This window comes from Myotis myotis, unplaced genomic scaffold (genome assembly GCF_014108235.1).
Source record: "Myotis myotis isolate mMyoMyo1 unplaced genomic scaffold, mMyoMyo1.p scaffold_m19_p_16, whole genome shotgun sequence".
NCBI lineage: Eukaryota > Metazoa > Chordata > Mammalia > Chiroptera > Vespertilionidae > Myotis > Myotis myotis.
This window is the reverse complement of record NW_023416320.1, coordinates 30675253-30696420: the sequence shown is the minus strand read 5'-3', so window position 1 is coordinate 30696420 and position 21168 is coordinate 30675253. Positions and strand designations below refer to the sequence as shown.

Sequence of the window (21168 nt, the reverse complement as noted above, 5' to 3'; positions counted from 1 at the left end):
ATTGTGGTGAGAATGAGACTTCTTTTTTTTTTAAAACAAAAGAAATACTGGAACTTTTCTTTATGCTGAGGAGGGTGAGCCAGCGGATGGAGGGGCTGAAGATGCTGTCTCTCAGAGGGGAATCCTAGCTGTGAAGTGTCTGAAAAGTTGAAAGGGGATGAAATCCTAAGCAGATTTGTAGATTGACTTTTGTAAGAGAACGGACTCTTCATGTGCTGTAATAGGAAGAAAGAAGAGGTGGTGATTTATAGACTTTGTGACTTGCTTTTATTATTTAAGGGAGAATGGGGTAGCAGCCAGGAGGGGCCAGAGCAGCAGGGAGGATGGGAGATTGGAGCAGGAGAAGGGTGCAAGGGTGGGCTCACAGGAGCCACCCAGTAAGAGGGGCAGGAAGTGAGGTGTGATGAGGTTTGTTCAACATGAATTTATGACTTTCTGCAGCCTAGGCTTAATATACTGTTTGTGATTACCAGTAACTATAAATGACCCTTTTTAATGAAATAAGGTTATCTTGAATTTTTGATCTATATCATCCTAGACCAGAGGTGCCTCTCTAAAATATCTAAGTAACCATCACTGTTTTAGCTCTCTTATACACACACAGCACAAGACTTTAATGTTAATGAGGTTATGTATATTTCAGATACTTCATATTCACTGTATGATAGGAAGGTAATATATAATTTTGAAAGTCTTAAGTCAATTACAATTTAGGTATTTTGAAAAGGAGGATGGATTCATGTCCTTTTTTTTGGAGGCTGAGATTACTTAAAGGAGGTCATTTTTCCAGAAATTCCTAATAATGGTGCAGGAATTCTTTCAAAGGCGACCCCAATTCTGACTTCATCTTTTTATGAATACATTTTTGATCCTTTTATCTTGAAATATGTTATACAAATCTAGTTATAGTTCTACATAAAAATTATATTGGGAAATCAGACTTATGGATGTGTGCTTTTAGTTGATATTTAATAATGCCCTAAGGCAGTAATTCAAATTTTTATTAAAGTGAAATGATTTGACAGTCAGACTTTGAATTTAATGCATGAATGTTTCATTTAAGCTCTTGGAACTGAAAAGAAAAAAAAAAGACCACACTTTTTTCCTGGTAGTTCTCTAAAAAATGTTTCAAATAATTTAGATTTATTTTAGCTATGTTTTACTAAAATAACTTTAGTTTTGGGACTTAAAATGGCATTTTTTTTTGCATGACATGTCTAGACATCTGCAAGGCTTTGATAACCAAGACTTATTATTCCCATGAATAATCTGTAACTCTTTATATTACCATTTCAGAAGTAAGAACTCTGATTTTGTACTTGTATAGAGAGTTAGCATATAACTCACCCAGGTGCATTGCTAGTTCAGATTTCTGGGAGCCAGTTGACATTAAATAGTTCTTTACCTATTGAGTTTTCTATAGAAAGACTGGAAATATCAAAACTTAATAACAACAAACAAAAAATATGGCCAAGCATTAGGCCCAGTTTCTTTGTTGCTCTTGGTGTCATAATATTGGTACTAATCTATCAATGAAATGATTATTTGCCTATTTCTTTCATTGAGTATTATCCCATTTTAAAAAGGCTGTTCTTACTGTTTAGTCTTATCTATTTCCCCTGTGACTCAGGTATTGTTAAACTGCACACATGCTTACAGTAACTATAATTAATTATAATTATTTAATTTATTTTCTGTAAAAAGGAATACCACAAAGCTCTTTAAATATTTCCTTTTTTTCCCTATCTTAAAAGGGGGAAATGTAAGTATGCCCCAAATAGATTTTTAAAAATGCCCAAAAAAATGTAGAAGAAAAAAGAGGGGTGATTAAGCAACCTTCTCTGAACAGTTGCTTTGTCAGACTTGCCCTTATGATTCTTTCTGGGTCTTTGTAGTCACCCTCGGCTGTGTTGAATTCTTCTCCACGTATACTTTTGCAATTGATAATGTTGTCTTTTGAGTGTTAATGAAGCTATAGCTAGCATCAATTCCATATCGGTTTTCTTTTGTAACCTAAAAGAGCTATAGGGGAGAAAAGGATAAGGCATTATAGGAAAGGAGGGGCTATGTGGGGAAAGAGAGAATGTCAACTTGGAATGACCACTTAGGTAAAAGCTGCTATTATGCTTTCTGGATAAATGGAAAGCTCAGAGCCATGCTTTTAGTCAATAGAACCCGGACTCTCCTCAATCTAATAGTTAAACATGATGCACAGCATTAGGGTGAGGGATGAAAGCTCGATGGGTATTGCTGTTTTCTATTTACTGTATCATATAGAACTTCTTGAAAATGGAATGAATTTCCTAAAGGGTTTCCAAATGATTTCAGGAAGAGGCCCTAATACCAAGGGTGTTCAGCCTATCTATTGTGTTTTGATTATGTGATATAAAATTGTTATTAACCCAAGACTGAACATATCAAAACTGTATAGGCATTTCTTCAAAATTATTAAACAAAGAGAATATTCCCTGCTTCCATATTTGTCCTCCTCCCCTTTTTAAAGAACAGTTTATTGATTTTTAGAGAAAATGAAGGGAGAAGAGAGAAACATAGATGTGAGAGCTGCTGCCTCCTGCACGCCCCCCACCTCAGATCAAGCTGGCAACCCCGGCATGTGCCCTGACTGGGAATCAAACCAGAAACTGTTTGGTGATGGGACGACGCCCAACCGAGTTACACTGGCCAGTGCCTTTTCCCCTTTTGTATGTTTTAGAAATGTTAATTATTTATTGTGCATAACAATTCCAGAATAATTTAATGCCCCTCTTCCCCCATGAATTCAAACAAAATTGTGTTTGGGCAGAAGAAAAGAGGCCATTTTGCAGTCATGGGCCAACTTGTATGTTGAACATTAATATATTCTGATACCTTAAATCGATTTTTTGATTTTAAACCTGAAGGATATATTTTCCATAAGAAAATCACTGAGAACAGGTTATCGCCTCTAAACTTGTTCTGTTTTGCCTTTCATCTCATGGATGCTCATTTTTGGTAATTTCCTCAAATCAAAATTTTAGCTTTGTTTTTCCACTTTGCGACTTATGGAAACCTTATAGAGAGGTATTCATGTCAGTTTCTTTCTCCTTTGTATCTTGTCTATTCTCTCTAGGTCTCTTTCCTGTGATAAAGGTCACAGAGGTTTAGGGAAGCAGAGGCGGCATAGAACTGGGGAACTGTAAAACCCCGGCACTCACTTCCTGCCGGAGTCCTCGCCGCTCAGCCTCATGGCCTGCTCTCTCCGTGGCTGACCCACCGACACCCACAGCTTCAGTTGCCACTAAACACAGATAGCACTCCTTTATATTCCTGCACCAGGTCTCTCTGTGAAGTTCTAGAATTGAGTGCCTGACTGTCAGTCTGACTTTTCTTTTGGGTGTGTCAAAGGCATCTCCAACTCAACATACACGAGATTGAATTTATGATGTTTCTTCATAGACTTGGCTCTCCAAGTTTTCCTAGAAACATGAGTCAGACTTGACACTCCTCTTCCTCACCTCACCTCACCTTTCCATGTATCATCCAATTTTAGATTTTCCTTCTGATAGCTCCAAATGTATCTATCACAACCCATAAAGTTAGCTTCATCTCTCACCTAGACTGTTGCAAGGGCGTTCTTCCTCTCTTCTACATAGGATTGTTCGAGAAAGATTTATAAAAATAACAGACATCGATGACACAACACTCAAACGTGCGTGCCAACTCTTGAGGGATTGGCACAAGGGTGTTGAGTAGGATTCTGAATCCACACCTGAGCACAGTGGAACACAGTGACATAACTAATTGTCACCATTTGCCATACGAATGGTGGTGGTATTGTGGTTTGTTATTGCCGTCCACATGAACTATAGTATTGTGGGCATCTGATTTAAATGTCTTAGCTTTTAAGGTGCAGTCTTTTAAATGGGTGTTGGAAAATTGATCTGCATTAGATCTACCAATATGTAGCTTGGTGCTAGCAATTACAAGGAAATACAGAAACATGGTGAAATTATGAAGTTCTCTACTTCCTTGTTAATATTTTCATTTCATTATGTGATAGTTAAGGTCCTGCTGATTATGCTAGCAAGCTGCTTACATATAGCACAACCTGGGATATGTGAAATCTCTGCATGGAAGTGAACATGGACTGATAGTGTACGGGCACTTCCTTTTTGTTAGGGTTGGGAGCCATCTCCTGTAAGTTAGAGAAGAAGCCGCATTAGAGGAAAGGTGGATATTGACATCACTCTCACAAAGGTGTGAGACAATGTCTTTTAAAATATAAAAAAAAAGCAACACAAAAATTTTGCTCATTTATCTTGGAGATATTTCTATGTTAATACAAACAGGTTTGCCTTGTTCTTTTGGCTACTTCAGTTTTAATTAAAAAAATATTCTAGTTAAAACTTTTAACAAAACAATAATCTAGACAATGCCCAATGTCCTGGACAAAATCCTAAATATTTATTAAATAATATGGAGGTTTCCCTAATCAAGTTGCCACTAGACAACACATTCTCAAATAAATGAATTGCTACATTTTCATTTTCGATTACAGTGCTTTAAACTCTTTCAAAATTTCAGAATTCTTCACAAACTCAGAAAGGCCTTTAGGCCTGGTCTGCATAAAATATTTTCCAGGACATCTTAGAAGCATGGCGTTGAATTGGATCTCAAAAAGTTTTTTAATCTAGTCTTCTGCCCAAAGTGGTCTTCAACCAAATTATTCCAGGTGGTTGCTCCCCTTATCTGGAAACAGGCAAACAAACCCGTGTTGTCTGAGAATACCTACTTCAGAGTTTTTTACGGCTGCCTAATTCGATGAGAAAAAACCCCCACAAGAAATATTATCTGTAAAGTATTAACTAAATTGGAATGCCATTCTGATAGTAATATTTTTATGGTTTGCTGTAAATAAATATCTTTTATTAATGTAATGGGTTAGATTCCAAGTATCCCAAGATTTATGTTTCTTTTTCTTTTTGCAGCATGCGTGAAGTCCTGTAACCTTTATGCTGCAGAGAAACTCATAATTTTTCACAGATATGAATGTTCATTCTGATTTCAGTATGGGGACAACCAGCGGTTCTCTAATATCTTTTCTTTAAAGAATGATTATATTTAGTGGTTCCCAGCAATAAAATCACTGTAATTAGGAATAAAAGATTGTAAATAAGAATAACAATGTTATTAATCATCTAAGTTAGTCATTTATGGCACATTCCTGTACTTGAAATATTTCCATAGGAAATAATGCTAAAATCCACATTTACTTATAATTAGACATATTACAAACCTTCTTTCATTATAATAGTTGCCCAAATCCCAATTCAACTTAATTTCCTTGAATCTGATTTCTGGACTAAAAGCATTAAGCTTGAACTAGTGAAAAATGTATAATATGTGCTTCAATTAAGAAGTAATTAGATACTCAATCACCCTTACAACACACCAGGGATTAGGGAGGAAGGAAGAAAAATATGATGCACTGTAGTGTATAAAATAGCTTTGTTAATTAGTTTAGTGCTAATTGAGATTGAGAAAGTGTCAAGGTATCATAACATAGGTTTACTTCTGAATTGCTTTAAAAGCTAACAGTGTTTAATATTTTAGGATACTTTGATGCAGAGAAGTGTGGAAATGACCCAGCTATATGATTTACCCTAGAGTTTTATTGAAGTTTATACATTCATTCTAAGGTATATATATTAGTGAGTGATGGAAGGTAAAAACAAATGCTGTTTTATATTTCATACATTCTGTTGTATTTCACATCTAATTTAATCCTCACAACAATTCTGTGAGGTATGTGTGTTTATTTTCATTTTAGAGATAAAGAAACTCAGACTGAGAGGGGTTGAGTAACTTGCTCAAGGTCACAGCCATTAAAGTGCAAAGCAAGGATGCAAAGCCAGGTAGGTTTAACTGCAAACCCTCAGCTCTTTCCCCTGCACCCCATTTCAAATAGCAAAGGGCAGAACATTATGAAGGCCTTTCTATCTGTGCCTCCTTCTCTCTTTTAGAAAAGTTCCTGGGAGTGAGGTTTCTGGGGGAAAAGGACATGCCTGGTTTTGTTTGGGGTAACATATTGCTAACCCCCCCTATAAAGGGTTATATTAATTTTTTGCTTACATCATTGACTGAATCCTTTATAGAGGGTGTTTTTGCCATTTATCTGTATCAGTCCCTTTGTATGCCTCTTCCCTCTCTCTCATCTTGTTACTCTTCACTTTCTTGAAATGTGTTCATCTCCATCTACCTATTGAAATGGCTGTGGCAAAGTCACCTTTGATTTCTTTCTCCTTTTTTTCCCTTTATTCCCATATCTCCACATATAATACATGGTCATGGAAGAAAATTCAAACAATACAGAATAAAAAGAAAGAGGGAGCCAGCGTTTCTCAAACCCTCCTCCCTGGATGGCTGTCCCTAGTGCCGGGTGTTCGGGTGCACATGGGTGAGCTCTAGCACCGTGGGGGACGGCTGGGGTTCCATTCTGACTCCACCACTAATTAGCTGTGTGACCTTGAAAAAGTTACTAATATCTCTAAGTCTCTTTTTTTCATCACTTAAAAAGAAGACCATCATAGTGTCTACCTCATAGGGTGGTTGTGAAGATAGGATGAGATAATGTAATCAAAGTTGCTTAACATGGTTTTGGTTCATAGTGTAAGTGTTCGATAAATGTTACCTTTAACATTATTTGTGTCCATTTGATCTCTCCTAGGCATATATTTCATATGGATATGCATACATATAGTGATTCTTATGGTATTATGTTATACAGACTGTTTTCTATTGCTTGATGATACATCTTTTCATGAATAATGCTCTCCAGTTCCATCCATGCTGTTGCAAAAGGCAAGAGTTCCTTTTTTTTTACCGCAGCGTAGTATTCCATTGTGTATATGTACCACAGTTTTCTAATCCACTCATCTGCTGATGGGCACTTAGGCTGTTTCCAAATCTTAGCTATGGTGAATTGTGCTGCTATGAACATAGGGGTGCATATATCCTTTCTGATTGGCGTTTCTGGTTTCTTGGGATATATTCCTAGTAGTGGGATCACTGGGTCAAATGGGAGTTCCATTTTTAGTCTTCTGAGGTAGCTCCATACTGTTCTCCACAGTGGCTGCACCAGTCTGCATTCCCACCAGCAGTGCAGAAGGGTTCCTTTTTCTCCACATCCTCTCCAACACTTGTTGTTTGTTGATTTGTTGATGATAGCCATTCTGACAGGTGTAAGATGATAACGCATTGTCGTTTTGATTTGCATCTCTCGTATAATTAGTGACTTTGAGCAGGTTTTCATATGTCTTTCGGCTGCTTGATGATACATCTTTTCATGCCATTGAAGAGATGGCATACTTTTAAATGATTGTACTAAGTTGCCTTTAATATGTAACAAAATTTATTGAGCTATTTCTCTATTATTATACATTTATGTCATTTCCAGTATTTAGCTATAATCAACAATACTATGTTTAATTTATGCATTTATTACCTTAAAAATTCTTAGTGATAATATTACTGGCTCAGAGAGTTAATTGTAATATATATATGTATATATATGCAAATTGCTCTTCCCCAAGAGTTGTATCAGCTTATGTTCCCACTAACCATGTGCCCAACTACACATTTATTTCTCTTTGCCTTTGTTAACATTGAGTATTTTCAATTTTTTTTTATTCTTGCCGATCTGATTAAAAATGACTACTGCATTATATTAAGTATTCCTGTGAATACTTGATTTTATTCCTGAATTTCCTGTTCTGTTTCATAATCTGTCTATTCATGAGCATCGACCAGGATGTTTGTGGCAAGAATGCATAGTTTAGTGTCTTGTAGGATAAGGTCCCTTACTGATCTTTTTGACAGAATTTTCCTGGCTATTTTCACATGTTTAATTCTTCCAGAAAAAATATAGGATCACTTTATCAGAAAGACTGACATAAAGAATATAAGAAAAAGAGAAAAAGAAAGGAAAAAAGAATCTTGCTAGGATTTTTAATTTGGATCACATTGAATATATAGAGTAATTTGAGAATTGATATCTTTACATTATTAAATCTTAGTTAAGGAACAATGCACAGGTGTATGCTTATTAAAGTTTTTTATGTTCTTTATACTTGTATAGTTTTCTCTTCTCACTAAATTTACCCCAGGATGTGTGCATTTGGGCTCTGGAGTCAGCCTGGGGTGTTGCTTGATGAGGAACACAGCATGTCCACTTGCTGCTCCACAACTTGTGCAAATCATTGATATTCTTTCAGCCTCAGTTTCCTCATACATGAACTGGAGGCACTGGGAGTCACACCTTTTAAAGATGTTGTGAGGATTAAATGAAACTTTGCAAAATGCTCAGGACAGTACTTAGCCAAGGGCTAGCACTCAACAAATGTGAGCTATTACTATCAGTTTTGATTAGTGATATTTCCCATTATATTCTTACATTGGTTAATATTATTTCATTGAAAAAATAATTGCTTAAGTCTGTCCTTGGTTTTCTCATAATCTTTTCTATAGTTTCCAATAATACTTTAGCTGATTGTTTTGAGTTTTCTAAATAGACCGTGATCACATCTGTCAATGACAATTTTATCTCCTCCTTTCTAATTTTAATACTTACTATTTTATTGCACCATCTAATACTTTCAGAATAATGTTCAATAAATTAACAATGATGTCTGGTACCCTTTTCTTATTTCTGATATGCTTGGATTTCTATTTCCCAAATCCAGAAGCATTTTTTCCCACTCTTTAAATCTTCAAAAGCATCTGATGTTCTTGACCTCTTTCTTCCTCTCTTTTTCTTCCTCGTGACCACTTACTGTTTGTTACTAGTGGGTATGTTGGTAAAGAAGGTAGCTATGTGCCTTTGCTTGTAATGGAAGGACATTTATCTTGAACTTTCTGTGTTGTGTATGCCAGTATTCAAGGGGCTATGTGAAAACAAACATAGTCAGACATAGATTTTCCCTGAAGGAGTTTATAGCCTAGTATTGGAAGTTAATCGGGTATACAGCCAACTCCAAATCAGAGCAGCATATAGAAACTGCCCTGAGATAGGGTTCTACTAGTGTACAGGAGAAAGAGACCATTCGGAAGGAGAAAGCCCTTATGGCTGGCATATAGCTATTTCTTAAAAGAATCCCATTTTGGAGATGTTACATTGAATTATCTTGCTTAAAGAGGGCTGTGTTAGTGTGTGATCAAGGAGCTGAGCCAGACTCACTGGGATGTAGATCAGGCCCGGAACCTGCCGTGGCCTTGGAGAACAAGGCCATGTGTGCTCATGTGCTTTCTTATTTTTGATAGCTTTTCAGGAAATTCTCCAATAGTGATTTGATTTGCACTCATTCCCAAGGGTCTCCTTGTAGAAGATAATTGAAGGTTCTGAAACAGTCACATGAAAGATAGCATCTGTTATAATTATATTGAAATAGCTGATAATTTAGAAGACTTCTTAAGATACAGTCATACTTCAAGGTCTCATTACGGACAATGACCACTGTATAATAGAACATTTCCTTTTATAGTTCAGCTTTTTTTATTATTTATATACTAGTGACCCAGTGCATGGATTTGTGCACATTGAAAGGAAATTAATTAGATGGTGGCCAGCGGGATGGGATTGGGCGAGACAGGCCGGACATGCCCTGGAGCCAACCTCCCGCGGCCCCTCCCCAGCCTTTGTGGATTGAGCGGGTTCCCTCTGGCAGGTGAGGTCCCTCGGCCTGGCCTGTGGGGAGTGGGCTGAAACCGGCTCTCCATCATCCCCCGAGGGGTCCCGGAGTGCAAGAGGGCACTTTGCAAAGTTGCTGTCTACCGGGTGTGGAACGCAAATGCAAGTGTGCAATAAACCATATTCGGGGCCGACAGTGCCCCAGCAACAACAGAACCCATGGCTGAAGGTGGAATCCCACGAGGAATCGGGCTCCCTCCTCTCTGGTTTCAGGGTTTGTCACCTGAGAATCCTCGCTGCCAAGTCAATGCAGCTCGGCAGCTCCTGCATTGAGTGTCTGCCCCCTGGTGGTCAGTGCATGCCATAGTGACCAGTCAGATGGGTGGAGGGACACTTAGCATATTAGCCTTTTATATATACAGCTAGATAAATGGGTATTTGGAGGAAGTCCCAAAGGGCAGAAAGTCAGCCTGATCACTTTTGTATATTCATAGTGTCATTTCTTTCCTTATATACTGATTACCAAGGAATACAGTTATTGTGGAAACTTTAGAAAATATGCAAACGTATAAAAAGGAACTTTTATTTTAAACACTGATGATCCATTAAACATAGGCAGTTAATTTTGCTTCCATCACAAATTGCAGTAAAATAACAGGAAATATATTTTTAAAGTGCACAAACCTACAAGGATAGCCAAAACAAAAGAGGAGACAACAGTGACATTATTTTGGAAGCTAGAAACAGATGCTTGTATGATAATGGGCTTAGCAGATGTGAGGAGCAAGCCTGTGTACATGACAGAAACTCTTAAAGTCCCAAGAATTGGTGACAACAGTTACCAATTCCACTAGAAGTTGGAGTGAAAGGATGCTCAAATCATCTGCATTGGTTAGAAGCTGTTTAAGAAGCACGTACATCTCCAAATCCTCTCCCAATCTTCGGTGGGTACCTGGAGATACCCTCTGGAGATGATGAAGAGAGAGTGTTAGGGGGCATAGGCATAATTGATCAGGGTCAGGATACCGCAGTGAAGAGAGGGTGATTAAGGGACATCCTCATACTTCCTATCCCCCTCTTCCCCCACTTGCCCTCCAATGCATTGGTAGAAAGGCCTCTACCCAGACAAGTGGCCGGAAGGTTCTTTCTGGAGAATCTGACACCCAGGGATTTCTCTACTATAGCCCAGCTGGCTCCTCCTGTGGTGAAGACACAACAGATAAGGCCCCCTGTGTGCTCGGAGTCTCCATTCTGGTTTCTAGCAGTGGTTGTTCCCTTTCTTAGATATGAGCAGTTAAGGATATTTGAAGAAATCCTATCACATGTAAGAGTCCACAACGAACAGAAGAAGGCAAGGTATAAGAAAAATACCTACGAAGAGAAAACTTCAAGAAGATAATCATTCAGATCTTCAGAGAGAGAAGGAAAGAAATTGCAACCATGGCATAGGAATGGGATGTGATTAAGAAACTGAAAACATCCCTGCCGAAACCGGTTTGGCTCAGTGGATAGAGCGTCGGCCTGCGGACTGAAGGGTCCCAGGTTCGATTCCGGTTAAGGGCATGTACCTGGGTTGCGGGCACATCCCCAGTGGGAGATGTGCAGGAGGCAGCTGATCGATGTTTCTCTCTCATCGATGTTTCTAACTCTCTATCTCTCTCCCTTCCTCTCTGTAAAAAATCAATAAAATATATTTAAAAAAAAAAAAAAAAAAAAAAAAAAAAAAAAAAAAAAAAAAAAAGAAACTGAAAACATCCCTGACTGGTTTGGCTCAGTGGATAGAGCATCGGCCTGCGGACTGAGGGGTCTCAGGTTCAATTCCGGTCAGGGGCATGTACCTTGGTTGCAGGCACATCCCCAGTAGGGGGTGTGCAGGAGGCAGCTGATCGATGCTTCTCTCTCATCGATGTTTCTGATTCTATCCCTCTCCCTCTCTGTAAAAAATAAATAAAATATATTTTTTTTAAAAAGAAACTGAAAACATGAAAGCAGAAATGAAAAATCTTATAGCAGAAACAGAAGGCAGAATTGAAGAAATTTCTTAGAAAGTAGAGCAAAACAGGAGAGGATAAAATGAGAAAATTGGAGAACCAATTTAGGAGCTCCATTATCCAAATAATAGGTAAAGTAGAGAGAGACCAGAGAAAGTGGATTAGAGGAACTAGCAACAAAATTATTCAAAACATTTTCTCAGAACTCATGGACATACACTTACAAATTATGAAGGTCCCACTGAATTTCCAGTATGGTACATCAAAATACATCCACACCAAGGCACTATCATTGTGACATTTCTGGATGCTGAGGGAAAAATCACAGTGAAAAAAAAAAAAAGTCAAAAGGTCAAAGAACCTGGAATTTGAATATCAAACATCTCAACAGCATTCTAGAAACTAAAAGTCAAGGAAGCATGTTCAGAATTTGAGGGAATTTACACCCCACTTAGAATTCCTTACCCAAACGTTTGATAATTTGAAATGGCTTCTCAAAGTCCTTTTCAGGTATCAAAGTCACTAAAAACTTACTTCCCAGGAAACCACTGGAAAATCTGCTTCACCAAAAGGGAGTAAACGAAGAAAACAGATGTGGGATTCAGGAAACAGGAGATCAGACAAAGAAGAAAGGCAAAGGAGATTGCCAGAAAGATGGTGACCTGAGGTTGTAGGCAGAGAGGGTCTCAGTCAGATGTGAGCAGAGGAGAAGGTTCTAGAAGAGTTTCCTTAGGACAATGAAATTGATAGACTGCATGATGTCTGAACTTCCTGAGAGTCAGGCATTTGGTAAATAGTTTTGAACTGAGTATATAGGAAGTTAAGGTGGAAAAAATCCAAGATAATTAACTCCAGAGAAAACAAAAGGTTGTGCAGGAAAGGAGAACTACTAATATATGAATACACAGAGCTCAGCTCTGAATACTGTTTATGTCATCACAATATTAGAAGCTGACTATTGAACTGGCCAAAATTACTGGCAAAATGGGGTAAAGGGAATGGTGATATGTGTGTGGTGGTGGGGGCGGGGTGTCTGACAGGAGGAAATTCATGCATTTTCCCAGGTAGTATGGTATCTGCAGTGAACATCTTCATTCTCCGTAGGAAAGGTCAACAGACAGTACTGGAATGGAGCAATGCAATCATGCTGCTTAGCTTTATGGTGTTAATAATCAGCTAAAAGGGTTGAGGAGGAGGAAATTGGTGGCATATGGGATGTGACTGATAGTTTTCATAAGAAACCTTTTAGAATTATCTAACCTTCTAAACTGTGTGCATGTATAATTTTGAGGAAAATAAATATAAATAGGAACAATTGCTACTCTCATTTTGTTACATTTTTAAAAATGTTTGTACACAGGTATACACTGTTCACACATACGAATTTTCTTGGAGTGTTTGCTTTGGGCCAGATATTGTGTGGGACCTTAGGAACCCAGCATAGCGTAGATGAGACCGCGTGTGCTTCCATCCCATGAACACTTTCTCTAAAATGCTGCAAAGTTAATTTCAGACACCTGCTATGGAAAATAATAGACCATCCAGTGCGGCAGTTCAGTTTTCAGCTAGCGAGATGTCTATAAAATCAACTGAAATGGTCACTGGTAGTTCAGTCATAGGCTTTGGAGGCGATGCCACGTTATATCTGTTTTCATAATACATTCTCACACAATCTCTACGAGGTAGATGTTGTTACGTGAGGCTCAGAAGGGTCAGGTAGATCGCCTAAAACCTTACAACAGGTTGGTGGTAGAGCTGGGATTTGAACTTGGGTCTTCCTGATTCCAGATTCATACCCCAGACTGAGATCAGTTGAAACATCTTCCCAGGTAGTATGGTATCTGCAGTGAACAAGATCGAACATCTGTCTCTGGGGGGATCTCATATCAAGATCACTATGAGAGTTCCTTGCTTTGAGAGGTGGCATTTTCTTTGAAAACTATAGAGAAGGAAAAGCTCAGTGAGCATAGGGTATTATCTTTAGTGTCTTCTAATGGATGTATGCTCAACGTTAAAATGCTTTGGATTAAGACATGACCTTGCATGATTAGAGTGATTTATTTATCCATTTATTATTTATCCATGTACTTAATAGAATTGTAAAGGTATTTGGGAACTAGGAAGAAGTGATTATTAAACATAAAATTAATGACAATAGCTGGAAGCTTTATTTTATTAAACACTAGAGGCCCGGTGCACGAAATTCGCGCACAAGTAGTGTCCCTAGGCCTGGCCGGCGATCAGGGCCGATATTCCCTGGCTGCTGGCAGCTGGCCCAGTCCCCTGCTGCCATGGCCACAGGTCGCTCTCTGTGTGTGGGGCAACCACAGGGGGTGACCGGTGGGGTGATTGGGGCCCTGGCACTGCCCACGTCCGCCACCACCCACCCCCCGGTTCCCTGTTCTCCATTGGGTGTTCGGAGCCTGCTGGCCAGGGGGAAGGGAATGAGAGGTTGGCTGGCAGGTCGGGCAATCGGAGCCTGTTGAGTGTCGGCTCCCTGGTGGTCAGTGCACATCATAGTTAACCAGTTGTTCCACCGTCTGGTCAATTTTTATATTATGCTTTTATATATATATATATATATGCTTATATATATGATTGTTTAATTATTATTAAACAATTTTGTTTAGAAAACAGTTCAAACATTACTTTATTTATTTGGGGGTAAAGTGCTTGTTTCTATGAAATTTTGCATTAATAGGTTCTGCCACCCCAGTAAAATTATGGTAGACTTTGCAGAAAATTTGTAGAGGTGACAGACTTGAGCATGAAGATATTTTGAAATGTCTGCATTTTCTTACAAAGGTTTTAGATCAGCCGTGGGCAAACTATGGCCCGCGGGCCAGATCCGGCCCGTTTGAAATGAATAAAACTAAAAAAGAAAAAAAGACCGTACCCTTTTATGTAATGATGTTTACTTTGAATTTATATTAGTTCACACAAACACTCCATCCATGCTTTTGTTCTGGCCCTCCAGTCCAGTTTAAGAACCCATTGTGGCCCTCGAGTCAAAAAGTTTGCCCACCCCTGTTTTAGATTTTAGTGTCTCTCATTGGACTGTAACAGACTTTTCAGTCTGCTGTAGAGTAATGTCCGTAACATAATTGACTCTTTTTTTTTTTGCATAAAGGAGGAAGACAATGGTGGTATAGTGCCCTAGGATGAGAACGGAAACGTCTGAGCTGCAGCTTTGGTTTTTCCTGAGAGCCTGCATTGTTTGTCTTCATCTAACCCAGCTTTGATGGACATCTCTGGCAGTTGCCTGTACACATGCTCTAATGAAATATTAGGAATGGCTGTACATTGAAAAGAAGCCCCATATTATATATCACTGCTGGTAGTATTCATATTTTTTACACACACTGTTTATTGCTTATATGTAGAAGAAATGAAACTAGTTTTCAGAGTTGTTATTAATATGAATATATATCATGTACTAATGTCGAGACAGGAAAAATACATTTCCAGCATTAGCAGTCCTTCATTTCCTGTCTCCAACAGAAAATCCACTCCTTTGGAGAATAATGTAAGTCTTGATAATAAAATAAGAGCTTTGATTAAAAACAGCATACAGCTTCAAAGTGGAATGTAAAGGATTAGTAAAAATCATATCTCATGTTATTTCCTAGCCCTCACACCACAGCTGATGTCAGGCTGGGTTGTTATTATGGAAAACAGTTTGGGAATTAATGCAAAAACATACTCACTTTATATATTTCTGTCTTAGTAAAAGGATTTATTTGAAGATATGAATCTAATCATATTTATTTGACATATTAGAAGCTGTGGTTTCTAAGACAAAAAGAAAGTAGGTACCTTGAATAGCTCCTTTTCCATGATAGAAACATAAATTTAATAGCACCTCTATAATAATTTAGTGTTGTACATTTTGTAAGACTTCAAAATATTTTATTCTGTGAATTCATGTCTTCAGTATATTGAAACTTTTCTTTCAAAGGTGGCCAACAGTATATTTTAATTAATTTTAAGCGTTACTAGCAAATTTTAGCATATGTTTATATATAGTTAAGTGTGACAGAATGAGATGACTTATGTGAAACAGTAGAGTGCCTGGTGCAAAGCAAGTACTTAATAAATGTTTATTGTCATAATTATTGTCATAAAACTAATAACTTCAAAAACATAGTCCTGATTTGGAGGGATTCTGTGATGCAAAATATATGCTAGAAATAGAAATAATCCAGGTGGAATAAGCATGTGTTGAGAGATTTTAGATGTGTTGAGTATCGGGGAACATGGAGTGTGGAAGGTGTAGGGTGGAGCCGTGGGCAGGGAGAGGAAGCACTAGAGTGCAGCCGAGTGAGGAAGGTGGCGTCCTGGGAAGGGTCAGGATGTGTGGCTGCCAGGTCCACATCAGGGCACCATGAGGCAGAGCCGCGGAGGGGCAGAGGCAAGCCCTGGATTCTTCCTTCCCACGGTTTCTCGTGTGTATACAGAAATGAAGCAATGGCAAAGCATGGCTACACAAAGTGGCATATTTAAACATTTATATCTTATAGAAAAAACTGATAAACCACACACTTGCCAAACACTGACTGCAGTTGTGGCCTCCTTTGTGGTCAACATCAAAAGACAAACTCCCAACCCTGTCTTGGAGGAGAGGCCCTGGCACGGAGGTTCACGGGCACCCACCTCTCTGCTCCTGGCCCGGTTGGGTTGAGCAACCAGGGGCTGTTCCTGGACCCAACTTCTGATGCTTCTTGTAGTCTCCAACCTTCTGTCCCTTAAGAATACAAAGTAAACATAACAAAAATGAATCCAAATGACTTTCAAGGTAGTATCCAGTTTCTATATTTTCCCTTTTCCTCCCTAATACGTAAATATATATTATATATAAAATTAAGGAATCATTTATTTGCTGTATATTTTCTGAGTCAAAAGACTAAAATCAACTACTTGGTTCAATGTGTGGTATCCATTGACTAGATTGTGTGGCAGTTTAATATTCTTTAATGTGGAAAACCGCTTGTTTCAGCAGCTAGTACCTCAGAGTCAGAGGTGAATGCTATTGGACAGTGATGCTTCTGTAGAGATGAATTTGAAAGGGTCATCTGTCAATGAACAAAAGTGCAAATAACTATTCTCAGATCTATCCTGTTTTGATGGTGGCCTGGGGAAGGAAAGGTACGCAGCAGACCCTGAAATAGGGGAAGAAGCTTCCTAAAGCAGAAGTGTACGTATGTTTGGGGAGCGGCGTGGGAGGAGGTAGTTAACTAGGGATAAATGATACATTTCAAAGATTGTGACATTTAGGGTAGATTTTGTTGACCTAACAAAGGAAAAAGGGCGACAAATGGAGGTGCTTTTCCACATGGCTTACATTGGAATCACCTCTGACTCATGGTAATAAGGGATCTGGTCCTGTGTAAAGTCATATTGTTCTCAGAAGTTTTGTCAGGTAAGATAAGTTGAGCCTTCTCTTTTTTTTGTCGGTACATTTAGCTGAAGGCTTGCCAATAGTGTTGCTCCTTTCAGAGAACTGACGTCTGATTTTGTTGGTTTTCTCTATGTTTCTGTTCTCTATTTCATTCAGTTCTACCCTTTCTTTATTATTTCCTTCCTGCTGCTTGCTTTGAGGTTCGTTTGTCCTTTTTCAGGTATGATAATGTGAAAGGGTAGGCTATTGATTTGAGATCTTTTTGTAATACAGGCATTTACAGTTATGAATTTTCCTCTAAGCATTGCTTTAACTGCATCCTATAACGTGTGGTATGTTATATTTTTGTTTTCATTCATCTCAAAGTATTTTCTAACTTGCCTTGTGATTTCTTTGACCCAGTGGTTATGTAGGCACACGTTGCTTAATTTCTACCTATTGATGAATTCCCAGATTTCTGTTATCGATTTATATTTTCCTTGCATGGTCAGAGGACATGCTTTGCATAATTTCAATCCTCTTAAATCTACTGAGACTTGTTTTATGGCCTAGTATATGGTTTATCCTGGATTGTATTCCATGTGCACGTAGTAGGACCTCTGCTCTCTGAGTGGGGCTGTGTGGAAGAAGAGGCTCATGACCTCTTGGTTGTTGCCCCAGGGATTTAGCCTCTGCAGCCTTTTTAATATTCCTTGATTGGGGGCTGATGGGAAAGGGAGTCCCATCTTCTTGGCCATACCCACCTAGAGTGGAGATTTAATCATGTCAACTTAGGGGAGGGGAAGGGAAGAAGTGGGTTTGTGGCTCAAGTTCCAAATACACTGTTCTTACTGAGATTTAGGAGGTCTTCTTCAGTAAATGTTTCCCTATTTGCTGTATGTCCTTAGGAGAATTTCCAGACACTTTAAAATTCTTTTTATTCCCCTGTGATAGATGTTTACAGGGGGCAGCAGATCTGGGGCTCCTCACATTGCCATTCTGGGTGTAATTCTCCGTCATTTAGAGTAGCGCAGTACTCAAACTGTTAGGCTGCCAGTTCCCTTTTGGAATTTTCACTTGAATAAGCACATTTTTCAAAAATTTGTGTCAAATATCAACATTGTAATTAAGGGTAGACTCATGCACTTCCATAATTTAAAGTTTCTTAAAATGAAAATGAAGTTGACATATCAGTCATTAACTTATTGAGTTAATAACTGCAATTTTATTTCACCATTTCTCGAATTAATTAATTAAAAGCAATTAATTTGTACGTGCTGATTAATGCTTTTCATGTCTTAACTCTTGACTCTTGAAACTTAACCATCTTGAGGATAGTTCATTTTCCTTAGAACTATCCACATTTAGTGGGAAATATTAACATAGCAAACATTGACATGATTAAAAAGCAACCTCTATTAATTTAATGCAGAATATTATCTTGGGTCATAGTAGAGGGTATGATGAAAAGGAAGAGGCATTATACACTGATGATGTAATGCAGCCCCTGAGGATATGCACACAGAAACGGTCTCCTCTTTTTTCCTGTTCCTTTCCTGTATTTAGAGTTGTGTGTCTGGCATGAAACTCCTAATGGGCTCTCACTGAGATGATGAGGTGGTGAGACCCTTCATACATTTTTTAAGAAAGATAAAACCAATACAGAAGAAAGGATTTTAAATTAGAAATTTTTGTGTCATATCAGACTTAGATTACATTTTAATAAGGCACACTAGAAGTTTTATATTTTGAGTCGTACAGGAATACTCATTTGGAAATGATGCTATTGAGTTTTAAGAAACGTTTCAATTTCTGAAACTTAAGTGGATCTGCATAAACTACTGCCTTGCAATGCTCTTACTCCCCAACTGGAACACTGTAGTTTTAGTGAGTCAGTAGAACTTAAGAAATTTCTTAGAGCTGTTCCAAAGACCTGAATATGCTTGCTTCATACCTTGGGGGCCTGATTCATTTCCAGAATAACTCTACTGCACAATTCCTGTGTTAAACTTTAATTGCTTCCAAATTATATTGCAATTCAGTCAACCTCAATAGGAATTTCCTGTGAAATTATATTAGAATCTGGCCCAAAGGTGTGTGTGTGTGTGTGTGTGTGTGTGTGTGTGTGTGTGTGTATTTTATAAAATGCAGATCAAAGTCTGTACATTGCATGAAAAACACTTTATCTTTTATAACATAAAGATGCTTCTTCCTGGCATAACGGAAATCCACAGTATTATCATAGCAAAAGACTGGGATGAAAATGGACTCCTTGCAATTTCAGTCATATTAAATAAATTTCCTTGCAAACATTTTTTGAACAAATCTCATTCGAATGAAATAATCTTACTAGAAAAAACCCTATAACCTACATGATTTCTTTTCCCTTCTTTCTACTTACATTTAGAAGTTATATTTATGTGGAATAGTTCCAGATATTCAATAAATACATTTGAGGTCTTATTAAAAATTCATATGCAAGTCTAGTGAAGACTTATGATGGTTTTGCAGAGAGGGAATGGTAGTCATGGTGGCCAAACCCAGCCTTCAGTTTGGGGAAAAACAGGAGCCAGGTTTTAAAAAAAAAAAAGCCTTTAATTCCACACATTTTTATTTGCTAAGTCCACAGAAAGGAAATGTGAATACAGTTCTTACGGGGAAACTGACCTTAGTGCTTCTCGAGCACCAACGGGGTGATTTCCTCTTTTGTAAAAGTGTGAGAAAATGTCCTAAGTGGCCCTCTGTTGTGAGAGACAAGTAGCAGGCGGGCAGTTAACTGCAGGGGACAGTGCATCCCACGTAGGTTAGGATTACTGTTATTGTCAGTCCTTGCACAAAGTACATAGTGAAAACATTCTGTGGACATTGCTTATGCCATTATTTCTCAGTGCAGTTCTGAGCCTTGGGCTCCGGCCTTGCGTTCTTCTGTCCTCAGGGCCTCCCCGAGAAGATTGTAAGACCCACTGTTGCTAACTCACACTTCATCCTTGGAGGCCTTTTCTTCTGGGTTACTGACAGGTGGCCTGTAATTTTACCATCTCATGCGTTTGTATTAAATATCTTTAATGATCAAAATCACTGTATGATGGGAATTAGGCTAAGGGTGTAAGCCAGAGGAAAATTTTGCCTTCTCTTTTTCTAACTCGCCTTTTAAAAAGAGGCCAGCTAGGCTGACATAATTAATTTCCGGCGTTTCTTAATTCTGTCTTCTGATTTAGCCAAAGGTAACCTTCTTTCCTTTTTTGACCAGAAAGAAAAATGGGTCAAATATTATGTGTGGTCAAACCTAGGCATCTGATGAAGAATTATCTTTTATTTGGAATTCCCTTAGGATATTTCCAATGGGTTGCACAACACTCTTAACAAAACAAACTTTCCCCAGCAGCATTAGTTCCCATCATCTCCCTGTGAGGCAGGAACACCAGTAGCAGGAAGCTGTGGTACATCTCCTCCAGCTGAAATGTGGAAAGAGCCGCAATACAGCCACGTGGAGGGCAACAGTGCCTCCAGGCAGAAAGTGACCTGAGGATGAATCTGTAAGTGCAGAAACGAAAGAAGCCCTGAAGACTTCACCAAAGAAGCGGAGAATTTCAGTGAGGCCAGACCTCCAGTGCAGCAATGACTGTAGTAGATACAGGTCAATACCTTCAATGATTCAAAGTGGTCTTCGTAACATCAGTCTTTGGGCAAAGTTTTGTGACTAACTCCAGGTCATACGTTCTTGTGCTCCCATCACGTCATGGGGCCAGATGGTGGGGAATTATAGAGGGTCCAGGGTGGGCTGAGTCTTGTGTGCAGGCCCTTTAAGCGGATGCCTGGGTTTCCGGCCACCTTCTGGCTCACCTGGGGGAATCTCCACTGATTGTCACAGCCAGGTGTTGAGGGGATGCCTCTTCACTGAGCTGGTGCTCTGGGCTGGGGAGACCCTTCCCTCTGCAGCTGAGAACTCTCTCCTGATTCTGACCCGACACATGTGGTGTGGGACCAGCATGGGTAGTGTCTCAGCCCCTCTCCCAGTCTCCACGGGGCTGCTTTATATCCTTAGTTATAGGCATTCAGTCCAGCTAGTCCTCAGATAGTTCTCCAGGTTGATTGCTCAGTAATTTAGTTGTAATTTTGATGTGGGTGTAGGAGGA

General features: G+C 38.8%; 1 protein-coding gene across 3 annotated transcripts in view; it reads left to right on the top strand.

Annotated features, from left to right (window-relative positions):
• Positions 1-15408, top strand: part of CA8 (carbonic anhydrase 8) — an 83424-nt gene extending 68016 nt beyond the window's left edge. The window contains exons 9-10 of one of the 3 annotated variants that reach the window (XR_004972486.1): positions 5810-5894; positions 14786-15408. The gene's annotated coding sequence lies outside the window, so the exon portion shown is untranslated. Of the gene's footprint in view, positions 1-5784; positions 5895-14785 lie in introns of all 3 variants that reach the window. The other 2 variants (XR_004972487.1, XM_036338320.1) reach the window with 2 other exon arrangements.
• Positions 15409-21168: the final 5760 nt, after the last annotated feature.